The sequence below is a fragment of the Rousettus aegyptiacus genome, unplaced genomic scaffold, assembly GCF_014176215.1.
Source record: "Rousettus aegyptiacus isolate mRouAeg1 unplaced genomic scaffold, mRouAeg1.p scaffold_m13_p_4, whole genome shotgun sequence".
NCBI classification, from domain to species: Eukaryota; Metazoa; Chordata; class Mammalia; order Chiroptera; family Pteropodidae; genus Rousettus; species Rousettus aegyptiacus.
The window spans coordinates 88577345-88599052 of NW_023416307.1; the positions used below are offsets into that span (position 1 = coordinate 88577345).

Sequence of the window (21708 nt, forward strand, 5' to 3'; positions counted from 1 at the left end):
AAAGAAAACTACTGTGCAGTACATACATATGATTTCCTCAAGGCATAAGCAAACACTAAATGAACCTCATTTTACTGGTTTACGAACTTCAAAAAAGGCTTCCATCTTTTATGAAAATAATTATTTTCATTTATCTTCATATAGTAAGTTTTGATTCCATTTGATTTAATTTTTTTTTTTTTTGACTTATTTGTTTGAATGTTATATTCAAGAAAATCTTAGAATCTTTTTTGGAGACTTTTATCTGAAAGTTCTGAAATTAACTATACAGAGTGATTTGGTTATATAAATTAATCATTGTGGGAAGGTTTTTTAAAAGAATAAAACAAGCTTGTTTAAGAATGAAATTCAAAATATTCAGTGAATTCATCCCTTAAATAATTTTACTTAAAACATTTTGGATATTTTCATGTGTGTTTTTGTGAAAACAGGTCTACAAATTTTATCAGATTCTTGCATAAGTCTATAGGCTTCCAAAATTATCAATTACAAATATAAACACATTTTAATTTTAGTCTTTAAATAATATGTACAATAATATCTTTAAAGAATCGTCTTTCATAAAATTTAATTAGCAAGAAGGCTATAAATGCAGATTTTCTATTATCAATAAGACGACAAAAAAAAAGGTGGAGGGTGAGGGAGGGAGAGAACTAAACACTAAGTCTAATGTAGTAGGGTCCAACCTGAGATTTCATCCCCTCCTCCTTAAAGTGTCTGGCATTCTGAGTTACAGCCCTCTGTTCCCTTCAAGTGACTCACCGTCTGATTCCTACAGGTTCAGGAAATGCTCTTCCCTAGTCTACAAATCTCACCTACTCTTAGATGTGAGTCATTTACATTAGCAAGAGAGCAAGTTGCTCCAGTTGTTCCTGAGCAGGAGACTTTGAAAGGGTGCCCCAAAGGACAGCCTCAACCTGGGTAGGGAAGCACCTATCTTCTTTCGCAGAGAAGAAAAATGCTTATTTTCCATGGTTTATCAGAAAATCCACATCCCTGCCAACCTTAGTTTCTCAAGGCTTATTCTTAAGTAGAATTGAGAAGGCTGTTTCAACTTGAAGACACCCGTATCAGGTGAATGGCCAGCCAGCTACCGCAATGAAAGGTAAATAAAGTTTTATTTTTAATTGTCTTAAAAGCCGTGATTGATAGGACACAGCACTGATTAAGACTAATTACACTGCTGCCGAAATCTGAGATCTGAAGAAAAGGTAGGAATTAGAATGCTAACTGAATGAGATATGTAAGTCCTCTCCGGGAGGCACAATTTCTCAAAATAGGGGCCACATGTTCTTCATGGAGCTTCACCATTCCCTGTCCCCCAAGTTAGGCAGGCAGAAAACGTAAACTGTGTATTGTGTCTTCGAATGTGAAAATGATGTTTTGGAAATCACTTCCATTAAGTACATTTTTTTTTAATCACATTTACTTTATTAGATGAGTCAAATCCAAAGTTTCTTATAATTATTTCCCAAGACCCAAAACTAACTTTTCATAATCTTTTATTCACATTCTATTTTTAAAAAGAGACCAAAAGGAAAATGGTGATTTTTATGTCCTGATTGACTCGTTTCGGAAAAAAAAAAAAAATTTCAATCTTTTCACTGTACCACAAAGAACAGGCCAATCCTCATTCTGATTCTTTAAGTGATCATGTTTAAACATGTCAGAAAAGGCAGAAAAGACTGCCCAGCCACTAACAAGCAGCTTAGTAATGGCTTAGTTCTGTTCCACATTCAAAATGTTAAGGAGTTTTCACTTCACTGAGGAAAACAAGAAGCAAGCATGGAGATTTAAACTCTTCTAAGTTATAATCAGGACTTTAAAGAATAGGTGAGCCTAAGGTAGAATGACTTTTTAATTTATTAGGTTAAGCTTATTTACTATAGAATTTTGTATCATATTCTCAAGTTGAATCTACTTTCGGGTTAGGAATATTAACATTTTTAACAACTTTGTTTCATAATTCTAACTAAAGATTCCACTTACTAGCAAAATAAACAGTTTGGTTCTATATGATCATACCAACAGCAGGAGCGGGGATATGGGCCAGACACTGTTATTTTATTTCATTATTATTTCTGCCAGTTTGAGGTTAACAGTCTTTCCTCCTTGATCAAGGAAGGAGATGTGTTCTTAGTCCTTCAGCAAAACCCCATCATATGACTATTGTTTCCAACACCTCGAAAAACAGTTCAGGTATGTACGGGTTAAGGAGAAGGGGCTGGAGGAGCAGTTAGATTGCTGAACACCATACATAAGGCTGTAGTCTAGAGAAAAATTTAGTCATAAAATCATAACTTTTTAATGAAGAGACTCAGGTGAAATTTTCCTAGTCAGAGAAAATATGCTGAGGGGGCTTATTATGCGTCAGGGATCTGGGTGGGAGAAAGAAGGCTAAATCAGAATGGATGTTTTCATTTAGGTGAGTGGTGTTCGTGCTCTTCAGTCTGCTTGTTTTTCTTCTTTCCGTGATATCGAAGGGTTTCACTTCCTTTAAGAACAAAATATTTCATGCTTAGCCCTATATTGTGAAAAAATGCCACAGAAATTTAAGAGAAGGGAGATGAGAACAGGCATTTGTTCTTTGTATACCTCTACACAAAGAGAAACTAGAAAAGCCGCAAAATTCTCTCCAAGCCCAATAAAGGGAGTGGTGGTGAAAGCAAAAGTGAGGTAGCCTATAGGGAACAACCCACAGTCTCCAGGGCAGAAAGCTCTATGCATAGGCATGGAACAGTGGTTTGGTTTAGGGCAAAAAGCCCAGGACTCACAGAAAAATAAACAGGGTCTGGGTGCTGACTACGCCAAAAGTTATCAGTGTGACTTGGGCGAGCCTCTCACTTCCCCTGGAGCTCACTGCCCACATTCACAGTAAAATAAGAGACTTAGATTGCAAGGTCATTAGAGGCCCTAAGGGGATGTCTTAAGGTGCTAGGATTGGTTATCAAGAACACAAGGCTTGAACCAAACACAGGAATGCTGGAGAGGGCACTGGATAGAGCCAAAAATGAGGAGAACTGGTCCTTCCCATCTATCACCAGCCAGCTACCTGACATTAATCCCTTTAGGTGGCAGAGTCTTCCTCTGCATGATGGAGATGAATAGAGTTTGCTCCTACTTCCTCAGGGAGAAAGTTTTACATTAATATCAAAACAAGAGTCAATTCTAGTTCTTATAGTTATGAAAATCTGAAGCAGAAAAGGGAGAGCAGAGGCAACTATGAGCACGTGGTTAAAAATTAGGCGAGATGGATCACATAGAAGACATCAAGGTGAACAAGAAACAACTCAAACCTTCCACTTCGGGCCAATGGTTCGAGCCAGGCTCCTAGCTGACCTGGCAAGGATTTCCAAACTTATCTATCAGCTCATGTTACAAATATGGGCAGAACGGAAAGTTTGTTCTTTATCTTGTACATGATTCACATATTTTATCTTTCATTAACATTCTTATTAACCAAACATAAATAATTTACGCTAAAATTCATTTGAAGAGCACAGATTAAATTTCACTTGGTATAAGCAATCTCATTAAGTCATTCATACCTGTGATTCCATAATATCTAAGGTAGTTTCTAATACTAATTTCTGTCACTTTCAAAGGAAAACGTAATTAGTTAAATGACTTTTTCTAACATTATTAGATAAAACTCCTATGACTCAAACTGTCCTTCTAACCTTAATACTAAAGCAACAATCATTAACATACATAGGTAGTTTAATATATGCCAAAGACTGCTGCATATTTTAACATATATTATTTTTACAAACCTCACTGCTGTTGCACCATTTTAGAGCTGAGCAAACCAAGGCTTAAGTGGTACATGAGAATGAAGCAGAGCTCTGACCTTGAACCATGTCTGCTTGCAGTCATCCATGCTCTCAGTCCTTAGTCACTACTTTTTAAAGCTCTGAGTAAACTATTTGCTAGTATTGACCTCTTTTGTGTGGGTAGTTTAATAGGTAAAATTGTATAGATTTGTGATTTGTTTACTGCACTACTTAGATGCAAGCAGATAAATGGCTGTCTTGGGTGTATTATGTCCTGCAATGAAGCTGGAGCTACTTTACTTCCTAGTTTTCTCAAAAGAGACATCAGAAAGTCATCAGCACACGAACACTCGGTCTGCGCTGAAGCAGAAGAGGGCAGCACTCGGATCAGCCTGTGTTTCAGTCCAGGCTCTGCCTCTCACTAAGCGCATTAACCTGGGTGGGCTCTAGCAACACACAGCACATGTCTGTTGAAGGAATCTCTCTAAGCCTCAGTTTTGTCATTGGAAAAATGAGGGTAGGGGGTACCAAATCTTACTACCACTTAGGTAGCAACTAAATACTGAGTTCTTCTTATAGGCTAAGCTCCAATAAGGGATCTGTAAGGACCGAGTGAGGTAATATCGTGGTAATATTTCATTCGGCACTCAAGTAAATCTTATAATGGATGTTTTAGAGAAGATCCGAGGCATTGATAGATCTGCAATTTGAATATCACGTCCTTTTAATAAATTATGACATATTTAAATAATTTAGAATAATCCTAGGCACACAATAATCTTAGCCAGCACTTGCTGAACACTTAGGCTTATTAATATTATTATTGTCGCTGCTGTTGTTGTGCCTAACAATATAGAAACACAGACTTTTCAGCTGCCAAATGAAGGTTTGCCTGTTTCCTGAACATGCTCTCAGGTTGGAGATATTACTGGCTTTTAGCTACCAGAGCAACTCTCCAGAGAATACAGAGTAGAGAGAAACTCTTCAAGTTCATGAGTCTGGAGGATACCCTTTGCTAAATGTATCAAGATCGTGGTTGCCCTCAAAGCAGAAGCCATCCATTATAACAGAGGGCAGCAGGAACAAAATAATTTTAAGGTTGCTGTACTATAAAGGAGTTATGATCTAGTTAAAGAAAGAAAAATGGTAACAGAAGGCTACTTGGGTTGTTGGCATACATTAGCACACTCAGCTGTGTGACTCTCAGGCCGAAAATTATCAGAAGAAACCCAAGAAAATAATGCCTGACAAGAGGTGCCTCTTGATTGCAAGCATTTTAGGATTGGCCACACTCCTTTTGGGGTGGATGACCTACCTGCCCAAACTTGTTCCTCCCTGTACTGGCCAGACTCAAATGAAACTGAAAATAAATCATCAATGGGCTTCTCAAAACAATTTAGGCAAACTAGCTAAAAGACAAATTGGAAAAACTACAAAATTAATTGTTTACTGGATTTATGTATAAAGAGGACAGTCCTTCATATCATGGCTGGGTACAATGTTTTACCCGGGACTCACAGAAACATATACTCCTTAAATAATCACAGCTACAAGTATTATTATTATTATTATTATTATTATTATTATTCCTGGTTGTTTCAACCAAGCATTTTATGGACCTGAATGTGAAAACATTAAACATGATGAAAGTTTTCACTGTTTCAAAATTGTCTATGCACTACCCATGCATAACAGACAGCAAAATGAGTGAATAAAACAATGGGAGCCATCGAAGAGGTTAACTACTGCTCCATCAGTGCATTAGCATATTACGCTCACTGTGGAATAAATAAAACTGTAATATACATTAAACAACAACATTTCCCTTTCCCTAAAACATTCATTCAAATTTCATGATGCGCACAACAAAATATACATACTGTGTATATAAAATGAAAAAGCATCCACTCGGTGCCTATACAGACACCAGTACGATACCTTAAGTAGTATCTCTAGTTTTCATCCTAACCCAGAAATAATATCAGATATATAACTAGTCCTTTAAAAGGCATGCTGGGACTCGGCATGCACTCTGTTGATAATCAGTTAGTTTACAGTCTGTATGAAACTACAAGTCAGAAAGACACTAAACAACTGGCCAATGCAGAAATCAGTTTGAGTGCTCAAAGCTGAAGGCACCTGATCTGTAAGTGCTAGGTGCACTAACACCTTCTCTGATGGCCTCCCCATTCTTCTGCCATCCTGGAAGATCTATCCATTTGATCTACCTTGTGTAAACATTCCAAGAGGAAAACAAGCAGGTGTAATGATTCAGTTTTGATAAGTTACTAGCGGGCCTAAAGGGACATTATCCTCAAAATGCAGACTATAAAGAACTTTCTCTCATGAGTTCTCACACAGAAAACTAAAGTTGCATTGAATGGCGAAAGAGTTGGTACAGAAAAGGACTGAATTCCTGCAGGTGTCAACTCAACTCAACACAAGCAAAGCAATTTCTGGGGCAGATGGCACAACATAATGGGTCCATGTATATGGCACATTGTAAATATTTTCATTTTACTGCTGTTTCATCATAATTACTCTAGGAAAACCTCTCTACCCCCTTTCCCTGAGTAGACCCAGTTCCAATTACCAAAATTTCCCAAGTGCTAGACATATGAGGTTGAAAATGCCGTTTTGACCTGGAAAAACATTTCCATATGGTTCAACCTAATACATTAGCAACAAGGAAAAATAAACTTGAGAGCTTCTGAAGGAGTATTCATCCCAAATACGATGTCATTAAATTCTAAAATCCTATAAATTACTTGAAAGCTTGTAGTACAAGCTTATCAATTTCAGGAAGAAAGAAAAATATCAAGTTAAGGGAAATTAGTTAAAATGAGGGAAAGGTTTGGAGCAGGCACCAAGTAACAAGGCTCTAGGTCGCACACGTATTGGCCAAAAACCAAAGGAAAGACCTGGGACAGCCCCGCCATGACATCAAGTGTCACAGATTGTAACCACAGAAAAGCTTTATTTGATGTGCCCAGTGTTTTAAAAAAGCCGGGATTTAAAATTAATGTAATTTTATGTAAAAGTCCATTTCTCTTGTAAATCAGATGGTCTGGTGACAGCACGTGTGCACACACACTCACACACCCTGCATGGCAAAAACCCAGAGGCTGGGAGGGGGCAACACTGCCCAGTCCCCTGCAGGCCTCTTCGATGATTTCCTCCTGCACCAGCTGGCAGCTGCATTTTATTAGAGTGCTGGCACTATTGATTATTTCCTTCCACACCTGTCTCTCTCGTCTCACTGACATTACCTGTGGGGCCACATCTGAATTTATGACTTCCAGCTTTAGTCCTCTCACTTCACAGCAAGCTGTTCAGAAACATCAGAGGACCAGTGCTTGGTCTTTGGCCATGCCTGCACAAGACCAACTGCCCAGTCCTCTCCTCTCAGCCCTTCTGGGGTTGTACTCTTTCACTTCCAAAGGCGAAAGCAGGTATTTGTGGCGGTGCAGAGGTGGGAGTACCTAGCAGATGCCCTCCTAAGATAAGCTATGCTCCATGAAAGCCTAACATTAAGTTAGATGTTACCTTAGCTCTGATTTTGTGCCCACGGATAATCCGCTGGACTCTGGAGCTAGAAGTATGCAAGGACTCTCAGGCAGTCAGGCAAAAAAGGAAAACACAATATAGCCGTTGGAGGTATGGACAACCAGGTAGTCAAGAGGGACTGAGGAGTACTGACTGACACAGTAATGGGGAAGACAAGGAAGGCTCTGAGAATGAGAGGTGGACCAGTTAGACCTGAAAGTTGTGTAAGCAGCTTGCCTAATAGAGTAGGGAGAGATGGGATTTCCAGGACAAAAGGGGAATATAGAAAAGGTCTGGTGTGGTTGTCGGGAGCTGCAAAGCAGGCAGATAGATTGAAGCTCAGGATGTGAGGGTACCCATGGAGGAGCTTGAGTTGTGTCCTGTACAAAACCAGGGAGCCAGTGAGGTCTGTAATGGAAGGGGACATTAAGTGAGGAAATGGGGCAGGTAAGGGAAAGACACATAGGAAATGTAAGAATTCAAATATACTGGTTACTACTTCACCTTGTTGAACAAGTTACCATCTTCATACATTGACCTAGAATTATTTTGATTCAAATATTCCCATTAGTTTGAGAAGCACTGTTTTAATAAAAAAAAAAAAAAAAAAAAAAGATGACAGTGAAGTTGGTAATAGGAATAACTTTAAAGAACATGTCATAGATGTGTGTATACACATACATATATAACATGAAATGAATTATAAGTTATGCCAGATCCTTTTACTACATATGTATGGGGTGGGATATTTATTTCTTATTTTTATGAAAGGATAAAATGAGAAATAGTAAGGGACTAATGATTATAAAAATTGTAAAATACTAACTAGTATTTAAGACCTCACCAGAGAATGCTTAAATCATCAATGAAGGTGAGAGATGAAACTGAAGGAAGACTTGGCTCTTAAGTACCAGTTTTATTCTATTAATTTAAATAGTGTTACAGTTTGGTTAAATTGTGATGTTAAGAATTAGGGGAACTAACCTGACATCAGTTTTATTGAAAGAGGCCTCAAAAATACCTACATCCTCTTCCACAGCCCAGACAACCCGCATAATGACCTTATTCAAATGGGAAAGGTGACCTCCATCATCACTGTGAAGAATAATTACAATTCCCAAGTATAATGCTTAAGCCACGGGGTAACCCTTCCAAAACGTGGAAGAACATCTTCGTAAACTTGTGAAAAGCATTATTCCTTTCTTAATAGGCTGATAAATAGTAATCAAACTACCAAAACTTTACCTGGAGTCTTGAATTCTGAAAAGTTTGTTTAAGGAACCAGGAGTCACTTGAAATATATTTGGTTTAGAATATATTCATCTGAAACCACTATTCTGGCTATCAGGACTGTAGCCACTAACAATTCTGACCAGCCTACTCTATATCAATAATCCAAAACTTAGCTACATATAAATTAGACTTTGCCTGAACAGAACATTAAAATATACATTTCAACTCAACAGACTGTAAAATTTGACTATATGAGTAATAACACTTTTACTATTAAGTAGAAAAAAGATATTTGCCATAAACCACACTTTCATATTATTATAGTACTGATAATATAAAATTGACTTGGTATATAATTATCTCACAAGATTCTCACAGCACCTTTGGGAGCTAGGCTAGGTCTTTATTATTTTCCTCATTTCATAGACAAGCAAGCTCAAACACTAAGAAGTAAATGTTTTGCCCAGGGTCACAGACTCAAAGACCAAATCAAAAACTTAACACCAGTCTACTGACTGAGGTCTGGGACAATGGCCAGAATGCTTGTGAGGTTCCCCTGATCAAGCCAAGCCAAGCCAAGCCAAGAGGCAGAGCAGAAAGGCAGACTGCTCTGGGGTCGCCCGCACTGGTGTTCATTTCTTGGCTTTGCCACTCACTGTCTGTGTGATGCTGGGCAAGTTTTTGAACCTCGCCAAGATTCCTCACTTATACAAAGGGAATAAGCAGGCTTGCAGTTAAGGTTACAAAGAAGCATTAGATATAACCTTGCCTTCAGCGAGATTACAATCCAGTCTATATCATCGCCTTAACACAACCCCCTATATATATATATATATACACACATACACACACACACACACATACATATGTACACACACACACACACACACGTGATCAGGTCAACTGAAAAAAATGTTAAATCTAAAGGTAAACCAAAATGTGCCTAATTGTAGGATAGAGATATCAAGCATAACTTCGAAAAGAAAACTTTATGTTAGTACCTGAAAAACCTGAATGAAGGGCTGTGTGCTTTGTGTTCCAACACTTCTGGGATACTGACTCCGAGCATGCATTAATGAAGTGCCCTATGAATACAGTGACCTAATTCTATTACAAAAAAAAAAAAAAAAGGAAATTGTATCCAGTGAGGTAACTTGTTTCTTTCCCAAGGCCTTCAGCAGAGTGTATCTTATCAGTGTTAGACAACAACGACAACAACCTCAGATCTGAAATACTTGTAATTTCAGATGTGAGCTTCTAGAGAACGAATTGGAAAGTAGAGGACAAATAGGGAGGCAATTATATTCTACAACTCTGTCATTCGAGAACTACCACCACCAAATAATCAGTTTAAAAATCCGTTAACAGCTGCATGTAGGGAGCAAGCATTTCACTAGCATTTATCTCTGGATGGTGGATCTTTGGGATCTTGAAGGGCAGTGAGAACCTGTGAAACCAGGGAGAGTGAAGGCGCTGCCGTGGCCTGGCTGGCAATACCTGCCACCTGTTCCTGCTGAGGAGGGAGGGCCCCCAACTTGGCACAAGTGGCTCCCCACCCATGCTAAGATCTGACCCAGTGGATAAGAGCAAGGCTGAGTGCCCAAGGCAGCAGTCCAGGAGCCCTGGTTGTTAATGCTTCCCCCTGGTTTTCCCCTTGCCTTCCAGGGAAACAAGAGCTCTGGGTATCTAGCACACTGGGTTCAAGCCCCTATTCCACATGCTGATAAACCTTTCCTTCCCTGAGACCCAGAATCTCAGTTTTCTCGGCCACAATAGCAGTGCAGCAATACAACCGGTAGGGTTTGCACTTAAAGGCCTCAGCAGAGGGGTGGCCACAAAGAATAAGCTCAACTGCGACAATTAATTCTCACGACGAGGTGATTGAGCAGTTAAGGTGATGGACTAATTAATTCTCAGGTGTGAACTAAACATGATCTCCTGCCGCTATGTGGGGTGGGGGTTGCTAAGAGGTATCAGGAAAATCATTCGTAAAGGATGCTAAGTGATGGTCACTAAAGCAAGGAGTTGGTGGGGAAGGGGCAGAGAAAAAGGAAGAAAGATATATTTATAAATTAGGAGAATATTTAATGATCCATATAGGTCAGACGTAGTCACATAAGGCAAAACGATAAATGGAGCAAGGTTTGCAAAATCCATTGTCTGTAGGATCAGGCAGATAATGCTCAGGAGCGACGAGGCTTGGGGACAAGAGTCAGCAGAGAACACTGTGAGCTGATAACCTGGACAGCACGCTGCTCATCGGCAAGGGGCAGCTAACACTGCTGGACTGTTTATGCTCAGTGTGGGCACATCTCATATTTCAAGATAGGATCTAAATCTGGACTCTCACGTAAATTTCTTGATGTTTTCAACACTGTTCAGGCCAAACGAAACTAGATTTCCAGTTTAGAAGATGAGTGGTTCCTTCAGGAGCTTAACACGTTAGCAGGAAAAATAAGCCCCACCTCTGCCCTATATTCTCCCTCCTACTTCCTGCCTCCCAAAATTAACCCCTAGAATAGTTATTTTTACCCCAGGGCAGTATAACAGAAAGAAATGCAGATTTAGTTTCGATCAGATCTGTTATGAATCCTGACTCTATCTACCCATTATTCATTCTGTGGTTCAGGGCAAGTTAATTAGAGTGTCTGAACCTCAGATCTTCCCACTTGAGGGTGGCGGGGGCAACAGAACACCTAGGTCATAGTCCTACTCTGAGAATTGCATGAGGCATCGAGCATTAAGTTCAAGGTCTAAGATAAAGAGAACATGCTAATGCTTTTCCGCCATCCTTATTCATAAAGAGAGCTTACAACCAACAACACAGCAACACAATTAATAGTCAAAAGATGATATCAATGAGTGACCGGAAAACAAAAAAGAACCCAGAAGGTCTCTAAGCATCAATACCATCTAACCTCAAGAATGACTGTGAAACTTGGGCCTACCACAGACATTGCATTCTTGAGCAGTTTCATCAGCTTTCAGCTGGAGAAGCCGTAGGTGGCAGGACAGGATTCACACCCATGAATGAGGTCCTGGAACCAAGCCCATTTACTACTGCTGAAGCAATCCTCATTGCAACACCCTGCAGGCGCTGGGACATGCAGAGGACGCACATCTGCTCTGTGGTAAACCGCACAGGGAGCCTGAAGTTTAGGTGCAGATGGTGGAGAAAGACAGCAGGCAGATGAGGCTCACAGACAACTTAAAAGAAGAACAGGCTCTTTGAGGAAAAAAAAAAATTAGTCAAATGGCTCCTCACAGGGTGGCTAAGGTCACAAACCACATGACAGTCTCAGCATAAAAAAGAGTGGCAAGAACTCGTTTAACTGTGTCCAACTTATCAATCACCAAATTAAATTCTATTGTGTGCCTAGGATATGCAACAGGAATTTGTAAGACTCAGCCCTGCCCCTGTACAACTGTGCCAGTTGCCCTGTAAATGTCCTCATTTTAACTTTGCAGAACATAATTGATGCATCATCATGTTCACTTTATATATGAGGAAGTGGAAGGACAGAAAGCGGGGAAGGTAAGACAGATGGGATAGGAACCCGGTGCTCCACCACACTGCTGCCATACTTGGCTAGGAGTAAGGGCTAGGGTTTTTTAAAGCCAAGCTAGTAAAATGTCATTTTAAAAGCAAGGCATTCAATGAGAGGAAGCTTAACAAAATCTTCCAGCAGTCCTAAACGTCCTTCTACCTCTCACCCTCTCTACCACCTTCCCATCATGGGCATTGTTTTCTTTTTTAAGTGCTGTCTGAACTTGCACCCTTACTTCCTCACCTCACCAGCGTTACTCTGCCTCTGTCATCAGCCCTCTGCTTCTGCCCCTACCTCTCTCCTGGCCACCACCACACACACAAACAGTACAACACATACAGCCCTGGCGAAGAGCAACAATGACCTCTTTGTCACTGAATCCCAGCCATTGCCACTTTGTTGTCCTACATCACTTGACTTTACTGCTGAATAAAGCTAATCACAACTTCGTATTTCTTAAACTTTGTTCTTGATTCATGTGACATCGTTCTTTTCTGATAATCCTCCCAACTCTGATCATTCCTTCAGGCACATCCTTTTCCTTAGTACTGCTCTTTAAAAACATCTAAGTCATCCCCCTCCTATTCTCACTCTAATGGGCAGGTTCACGGGCAACGCCATCCATTACCATGGTTTTTTTTCTACCACTGATCTCCTGTTGACCTTAAATTTACATTACCAGCCAGAAGCAATTCCTCAGGCTCCAGACCTCCATCTTTGATTACCTAGCAGACATCTCCCCATGGATACTACATAGGCACCCTGAAATCAACAATCCTTTTATGTGCTCCTCCTCTCATGGGACCTGGCAGCAGGGAAAGAAACCAACACCTGAGAGGCGACCAACACTACTCACTTTTCATCAACATCAGTCAACCTCGATAGCCTCCAATCTGTCACATCTCTCCATCACGCAGATCATATCTCCCCAGCAGATTCCTGAACCTTGCCTTTGGTCACACTCAGCATTTCCACACGGTCCTTTCCCATCAGACCTTCAGCAAACCTGTTGCAACCCAGGTATCATAGATGACCCCCGCTTCCTCTCAGTATACCTTTGTGTTTCCACGGTATACCAAACCTCTCACTCTGTACTTAATTGTCTGTTTACTTCTGGATCCTCAACTTGACTCTAACCTCCTTGAGGACAGAACCATTCCCTCCTTGTCTTTATAATCCCAAAGGCTGGAACAGGAGTAGACTTTCATTAAGTGACCCTGTGGATTATGGTTGGCATTGAAAGACAAGTAGAGATTTCTAAGGTGGGGAAAGGAGAGGAGAAAGGAGGTCATTGAAGAGCAGGAATGGATATGAAGAAAAGCAGGGGGATAAATGCAAGGCAGGCAACTCAGGAGCAATAATTTGGTTAATGTAGAGAACTTCCAATCAGTAAAATTGATCTTGAATTTCATTTAGGTAAGGATTCATACAAATAATGAAAGCATGGGGTGAAGAGATAAAGAAGAACAAATTAGTAATTGATAGCTGGTCATGGGGATGGGGAGCACAGAAGAGGGAGCAACTGGGGGGATCGCTTTATGAACTATATAGATGTCTAACCAATGTACTGTACACTTGAAACTAATTTAAATAAATAATTTAAAAAAAAAATAAAAGCAAAAACTAACATTTACAAAGCACTTAATTTATAAGCGTATATTCTAACTTAACCTCATAAGGATGCTACAGAATAGCTGTTATTGTCCCCTTGATTCAAAAGATTAATTATGGGGCAATCAGATTTCTCCAAAGTTTATTGCAAACTTTTAATTATCAGAATCCAGCATCATTTGACTTCCACACTCCATAATCTTCAACACTACAAAATAACTCTGAATACTTGATTAGTAAGTAAAACTCAAGAATTTTCTGGCTACTTAATAACTTAGAGAAACAAAAGGCAGGACTACATGGGTTATTTAGAAAGAAGAATCTGGCAACAAGGAAGAGAGACTTGAAAGAAATGAAGCAAGAAGCAGAAAGATCAGAGAGGAGGTCAGTACAGTGGTCCACACATGAGATTAGGAGGGCCTCCATCTAAAAGGTGACTATGAGGCTTGCAAGGTGAGGGCAGCAAAGGAAAGGTATTGTAACAGAAGAAAGAGAAAGACTTCGATACGTGACTAGTTGAGGGGCAAGGAATAAAAGAACAATCCAATAGAGTGCATACTAAGGTTTTAAACTCTTTCAACCAAGAGACAAAGAAATATTCATAAACAAAGAGAAAAGGAAAAGTGGTTTCTGTTGAAGAAAGGGGAAACAGTTGAAGTTATGAGATGCTGAATTTGAGCAACACAGACATCTAGCACATGCCAATGTACACAATGGACTGAAGTCTTAGGGGGAAAAGGAGAGGGATTATGGAAAAGAGGTGATGGCTGAGCAACCACACAGACATGAGAACACTTGAGGGAAAGAAGGAACTAAAAGAATAAGGAACTTGGACTAAATTTCAGGAAGTACTTCACTTAACTAAGGTGGTAAAGGAGATGGAGAAGGCAAGAGGAAATTCTCAGAAGCCAGCAGAGAAGAATAAAACATCTCTTTTACCAAATCTTGCTAGCAAATTTGATTCTAGAAAAATCCAAGTATCATGTCTGGACTGACTAAAACCGAAGTCTACCACATAATTTCAACTGGAATTAAGAGGATGGGAACATGGATTCCCTTAAAAGTACAAATCAACACCCATGGCCAGGGTCTCTGGAATTTGGACCTAGTTCTAAAAGAAGAAATTTATGAGTCATACAGGTCGCTGCTATACAGTACCCCTCTCCTACTTCAAGTGGTGGAACTCTTGCCAAAAGTTCTGTGCATTTCACTTCATTTCTTCAACAGAGGATAGGGAATGTGCTTATGATGGGCTTTTGCCTGGTCTTGGAAACTCATCCATTACTGGATGGTGAATAACTAGCTTGTTTCTATTCCTTTCCTTTCCTGCATACTTTCCTTTTTAACTTTATTGAGATGTAATATACATACCATAATTTCCATCTATTTTAAGTGTACAATTCAATGAGTTTTAGTAAATTTAGAGCTGTAAAACCATCATCATAATCCAGTTTTTACCAGCCCAGTACGATTCCTCATACAACTTACAGTGACTACCGCTCCCACCTCCAGCCCAAGCAAACAGAAATCTACTTTCTACCTCTACAGAGTTGTCTTTTCTGGGCATTTCACCTAAATGTTATGTGATCTTTTGAATCAGCTTTTTTCCCTTACAAAATGTTTTTGAGGCTCATGTATGTTATAGCTGTATTTCATTCCTTTTTATTGCTGAGTAGCATTTCATTGTTACGAGTACATTTTGTTATCCATTCATCAGTTGACATTTGAGTTAATTCCACTTTTAGCTATTACAAATAATGCTCTATAAACATTTTCCTACAAATCTTTACAAAGGTGTATGTTTTCATTTCTCTTGGGTAGATACCTATGAGTGGAAATGCTGAGTCATATGACAAATTTAGATTTAACTTTTTAAGAAACTATCAAACCATTTTCAAAGTGGCTATATCATTTTCAATTCCCACCAGCAACATCCTTGGCAACACTTGTTATTGTCTCATTTACAGCCATTCTGGTAGGTGTAAAATAATATCTTATTGTGGTTTTTATTTGATTTTCCCTAATGACTAATCATGTTGACAATCTTTTCATGTGTTTTTAACGAAATGTCTATTAAATCTTTAGATCGTTTTTTAAATTGGGTTGTTTTCATCTTTTTAAGAAGTTGTGAAAGTTATTCATACGTATATTCTGAATTCTTTTTTTTTTTAATGCCTACAGTACCAGGTCTTCCTAGGTGGTCTCCCATCCAAGTACTAACCAGGCCTGACCCTACTTAGCTTCTGAGATCAGACAAGATTGGGCGTGTTCAGGGTGGCATGGCCGTAGACTGAACACAAATTCCTTATCAGAAATGTGACTTGCAAATATTTACTCCCAGTCTCTTTCCTGTGTCCCCTTTAATGGTCAACAGTCTGCCATCTCTCTTACTGCCGTCTGTGGATCACCCACTTCTGGACACCATTTCTCCTCCAGTGGGCGTTAAGCCATATTGGAATCTTTGTTATCAAATAAAGTATAACTAAGGCCAAGAGGAGGAAAACTACATAACTTGAGAACAGAGAAACATAAAATTAAAGATGTGTTTGTCAGTAAACACCTCGAAATCTTTCCACAAGAAGCTGGATTCGGGGGGGAGGGGAGAAGTTTACTGAAATCAAAGGATCATTCTGATAACATTCAGAAAATTAATTGCTTCAATCATTCTCCCAGTAAGCTTTAATAAATACAAAGAAAGTAGGGTTTTACTTCCTTGCCTTATTTTAAAACTACTGCAGCACTGGCACCTAAAATGGCCCTAATCATTATCTATGGTCCATTAACCAAAAGGTACCTTCTGAGTACCTGCTATGTACCAAATACTATAGCAATTTAAGGTGAGGCACAGATCAGATGTCTAAAGATATGAGTTGGGGGTGGGGGTATGGGATGGAAGAAGCATTGAAAATTCAGAAACAGTTATTTCCATCTACTACCAAATCCCATACCAGGACTTAAATTTCATGGGATAGTAGGGAACAGAAGAAAAGAAAGACAAAGTTAACAGAAAAAGCAGTAAGTGCTTCTCCACTTAATGCCCAGTTCTTAAATACACTTTTGCCTCCAAGATGCTCTTTCCCTGCTAACTCAGCAAATGTGCTTACATCAGCCAGAAGACTTCTCTGTACTTAGAGGGGATGAGGCTGCTTGCTTGGGGTCTCTGTGCTGCTATGTGGTATACGAGCAACATCAGCGAGGGCACCTGAAAGTCTCATAGTTTCATTTCATGAGAAACAGCATGACTTCCCCTATGGTAAACTGTTCAATAAGCATGTTTGCCTTTAGCAGCACACCTTCTGTAACAGTTTCCAGGATTTCTTTTTTCTTTGATCGGTACCTGAGGGAAGCCAGAAAACAAACAGACATGGCTGCTGAAGGAGAAGTGAGAGAAATAATGTTTTACAGTCATCAATAGCACATGCGCACATGATCTCAGTAAATCTTTGCAAAAATGTTGTGAGGAATCTGAAGCTCAGAAAAGTTATGACATTTAGCCAAAATTGCACATTGGTCACTCAAATGCTATTTGCCCAAATTCAAACTTTGAGTTTGGATGGAATATAGTTAAGTCTCTGTATTTAAATTCTTAACAGAATCTATGTTTGAGGAAAATATAGAAGCTCACATAATTTTGAGTCCTGACAGGGAGGGATTTTTTAAAGCCTTGTAGATTCCACAAAGTCATATTCCAGAAAATCCAGGTAACTTGACGGAGGTCACAGAGCAAGTTAATGTAAAGCCAGAACTAGAACTCCAAAGATTACAAGAATATGATGCTGAATGCACCTGAGCTTATAAAACACTCTTACGTAATTGTTAGATTAAAAAATTTTTAACAATCTCCAATTCTCTAAGTTCCATCATATATGCGTTTAATTATATGTGTTCAGGGCAGGGCAGTAGGGGAAGCATGAGGTAGAAGCAAGAATGGGAAGACAAAAGCTAACACGTCCTGAGTGCATTCTTGGGCCCAGGTTCTGATAAGAGGCTTATATATTATCTCGCATAGCCCTTATTATAACTCTACAGTACAATTATCACCACTATCATTTCAGAGAGGAGGACACTGAGTCACAGAGACGTTAAGTAACTTTCCCACAGCCACACAGTGGCATTCAGATGGAAAGCATGCACAGGAATGGGCCATGCTTCATGACAGGCTGAAGCAGGACACAAAGAGAGACAATTCTTACGTGGCAAAGTTGTTCATGTCCAAAGAGCATGCATTTTCTGAACTGTGGCCACATACTTTACATATATGTGTGTTTGTGTTCAAACTGCTTCCCAACTGTTTTTCTGTTTTTCCCCAGAAATTAAACCAGGAATAACCTATGCTGAACCCTTGCCTCAACCGTCCCCGAGTGTTTCCTGACACGTATTTTTGCTTATAGTCCATCACGATTAAAGAATGGGGCTCAACTTGACACTTGCAAAATTACCAGGTAAGCCATAGGGAAAAATTAAAAGAAAATCTTACTTGATCAATAACTGCTATTTTTACTATGTGGCAATTTGGTGGTTTTATCAGCCACCGAACCAACTAACAAAATAAACCAGCATTTAAGCCCTGCTTTTCATTAAGTAAAATAGCAAACGGGCAGGCTAACATCACTGAAGGAAATTTAACTTGCTATCACTTCATTTTAAGCTCTGCTTGATCACCTAGGGATCATCAACAAAAGGGCAAGAAAGATTAAATGAATAACAACTGAGAAAGATTTTTACACCTAAACTACATATTACTTCGCAGATATAGTATGTCTCAACCAAGGTTCACTGAGGTTCCCCAGGAGGCCAAAGACAGTATCTACCTACTCTACTGGGTAACTATTTAGAAAATGATCATGCAAGGGTAGCTGTGCCATGGTAGTGACACCCTATTATTTGCATAACTTTAGTATTTCATTCCCACCTGGCAAGTAGAGCAGCGACATATTGTTGATACTTCTACGCTGTGTGCCAAGAGCAACACGCCCCAATGAGCAATAATACAGCTTCACCAAAAGCAAAAAGATGAAGGTTCTTCACCACTCTTTCTATCATTCATAATGTGAACGCTATTCATGAGACAAACTGGAATTAATGCCTTAAGGTAGAGAGTGAATACCTAAGTAATACAAACTGCACGAAATAATGTTTGTGAAGCACTTTAATCTCAGAAGGTCCAGTAAAATGACTACTATTTGTTTCATTTTACAAAGGCACGAAGTGTCTAAAACAGCCTCGTCAAATAGGATTTCCTGCAATGACAAAAATACCTTTCATCTGCACTTTCTGATACAGCAGCCACATGTAGCTAATAATACTCTGTCTGGCTACAAATCCCATGTCTTTCTCCCTCACACATAGGCCCACACACAGTCCCCCTTACACACAAACACGGACAGCCATAGCCCACCACTGGCACAAAATGATAATTTACTATGGAATTAGAGTATTTATGCTGTTGCCTTTGTTAATTTAATTTAAAATCAGTTGGGGGATGGAAGACAGGGGGAGAATAATAAATATATTTTTACCTTCATTGTCACTCTGTATCAAACTCTGCACTAAACAGTACAGGAGTAACATCAGAGTAAAAAAAAAGTATGTAAGAAAATAGCCTTTACACTGTAAAAACAGCTTCTAGTTTTTCTTAATTGAATCACCAACCTACCTGTCATTAAAAATGTTCCCTAACCTGGCCACATTCTTTACTGACAGCGAAGAACAACATGATAAAACTGTCTGGGTGAAGAAAGCCACTCACTTTTAATGGTCATTGTTCCTTGGGAGGAACCCTGCAGAAGGACTGCTCCTGAGCACATCTACAAGCTTTAGAAAAGTTGGGGGCAGTGAAACAGAAGAGAAGAAATGATGGTGGCAGCTGGCAGAAAATAATTATGACGGAGGCTTAACTATAAGATAATAATAATAATCAATTGGACAAAACTGTATTGTTTCGAGCCTTCCAGAGCAACCCACAGATGGCTCGTCCCGCTTTTTAGGAACATTTTTTTTTTCTCTCTCTATAACCATTATTTCATAAAATAACCCATAACAGACTTTAACTAATAATTTAAGCTACAGTGTAAATATGGAATTTGTGAATGAAGTAATAACCAAGCCCAGGCCCATCCCACTGAACTTAGCATTCCTGTATTCTAAAATGTTAATTCCACACATAAACTAAAGCAGCAAATACTCTGAGGTGACAACTGCCCAGCTGAACACCAGACTGTCTCAAGGCCACAAGAATTCAATACCCACTGCCGAATGAGGCCACTCGTGCTTGATATTCATCATTTATGAGACAGTATATATAAGGGTTATTTCTGACATTCTGATTTGACTCTATATTTAACAATAACCATGACTGATCACTAAATTATCATTTAATAAGGGTGCTTGTTTATACAATTTAAATTTTAAATACTATAATAATATAATGAACAGGCACACAATCTTTAACCAAGGCAAGTACAGTTCCTTCCATTTCACAATGGATATGCAGAGTGGTTCCAGTGAGCAAACACTGAGAGCTGAAACAGCCCATGTCTCATATGCTACAGTTACTGTACCATCCTATATTTATTCACAAGCTTTGAAAAGCATTTGTAAAAAACTGCTTCAAAGGATAGCCATTGTTTCAGGAAATGATGTAGCCGGCCCTTTTCAGGCTGTTTCTCTCAGCTGGACCACTTATCCTGGTTAAAACTTACTTTTCCTCTCTCCACTTCCCTTAAGGTTTTATTCTGGGTTAGATGAAAGTGACTGCTAATAGCTGAATTGGGGAAATTAATTCAAGCAGATATCTCATCCCAGGTAAAACTGCACATCTTAAGGAGCTCCTAATGGCACGGATACTGATGTGGATCTTGTGGTGCAGTAACAGTCAAGACTGCAACACTTTGTTAATCAAACTAAGCTTGAATACTTGTTCCAAATGATACTTGAACCTGGCAAAAGTAATACAGATGGCGGCTGAATCCAGCATTTTAAACTTGTAAAGCTTAACAACATTGTGGGGCTCATCATAATAGGCTAGTCCACGTACAAATTATGAATCTGTCTGTATAAGGATATTTCAGCCAGGATAACCAGTTTCTAAAAACACTTGTAGCAGGGGATAAAAGAGAATGAGTTAGAGAGAGGACGAGGTTACCCAGGAAGAGCCTGCACTTTTGTTCTAGGCAGCGACTTAAGAACAGGTTTTTGGATTATAATCACCAGAACTATCTTTCCTGTTTCACTTCAAAAAGAAAGCCAACATACAAACTACAGTGCCTGTCACATAAGGAAATGAGGAGTAAATTCATGCTGTCACCTCTAAAACAAAATCATTCCAAATCATAACTGTAATTATGGAAAACATTTTTCATTAGAGACAAGTAAAAATTCAGAAATGACCTTCCTTTTAACCTTACATCTAAAAGTACATTTTAAAATTATGTTAGTTCAGGTTTTCAAAAAGAGCAAATGACACAATATGATTGATTGAATGGCCAAGAGACTTTCTGGGATAAATGCAGGCAGGGGCCGCAGGCTGAAGTGCAGGTCTGCCTTGTGATCAGACAGGGGTGCAAGGAGGTGGAGTAGGAAGATTCAGACTGCAGTGTAGTTGGGAGAAGGTTCTGACCAGACTGATGAGTCCTCTGGCCCAAGTCTCTCGTCAGAGGAACACCTCCTGCCCCAGAAACGGGCTTGTCTTAGCATCCTCACGGTGCTCAGCTACTGGCTGGCAGCAGTACAGGGGAAGCGTGGCATTAGCAAGAAAATGGTCATGGACTCAGAGCACTGAGCCGGAGCTTCCCATCAAGTAAACTCTGCAGTGGAAGACCCCAAAGACCCCTTTTCGTGGCGGCCATGCAAACCCAACTCTCACAAACCACGTCAGTGATTACAGGACGGAGCAGTGTGGCGGTTTATCAATGTGAACTAAAAATTCCAAAAAAGCAAAAAAGGTTTTTAAAGATTTTGTATTCTAAGTGCAATAGGTAAAATCTAGTAAAATCTTG

General features: G+C 39.4%; 1 protein-coding gene and 1 pseudogene across 8 annotated transcripts in view; both read right to left on the reverse strand.

The window, feature by feature from the left end:
- The window catches only part of MED12L (mediator complex subunit 12L), a 307612-nt gene that overhangs the window by 104402 nt on the left and 181502 nt on the right, over nucleotides 1-21708 (reverse strand). The gene's annotated exons all lie outside the window — the stretch shown is intronic.
- LOC118602544 lies at nucleotides 15884-16002 on the reverse strand (annotated as a pseudogene).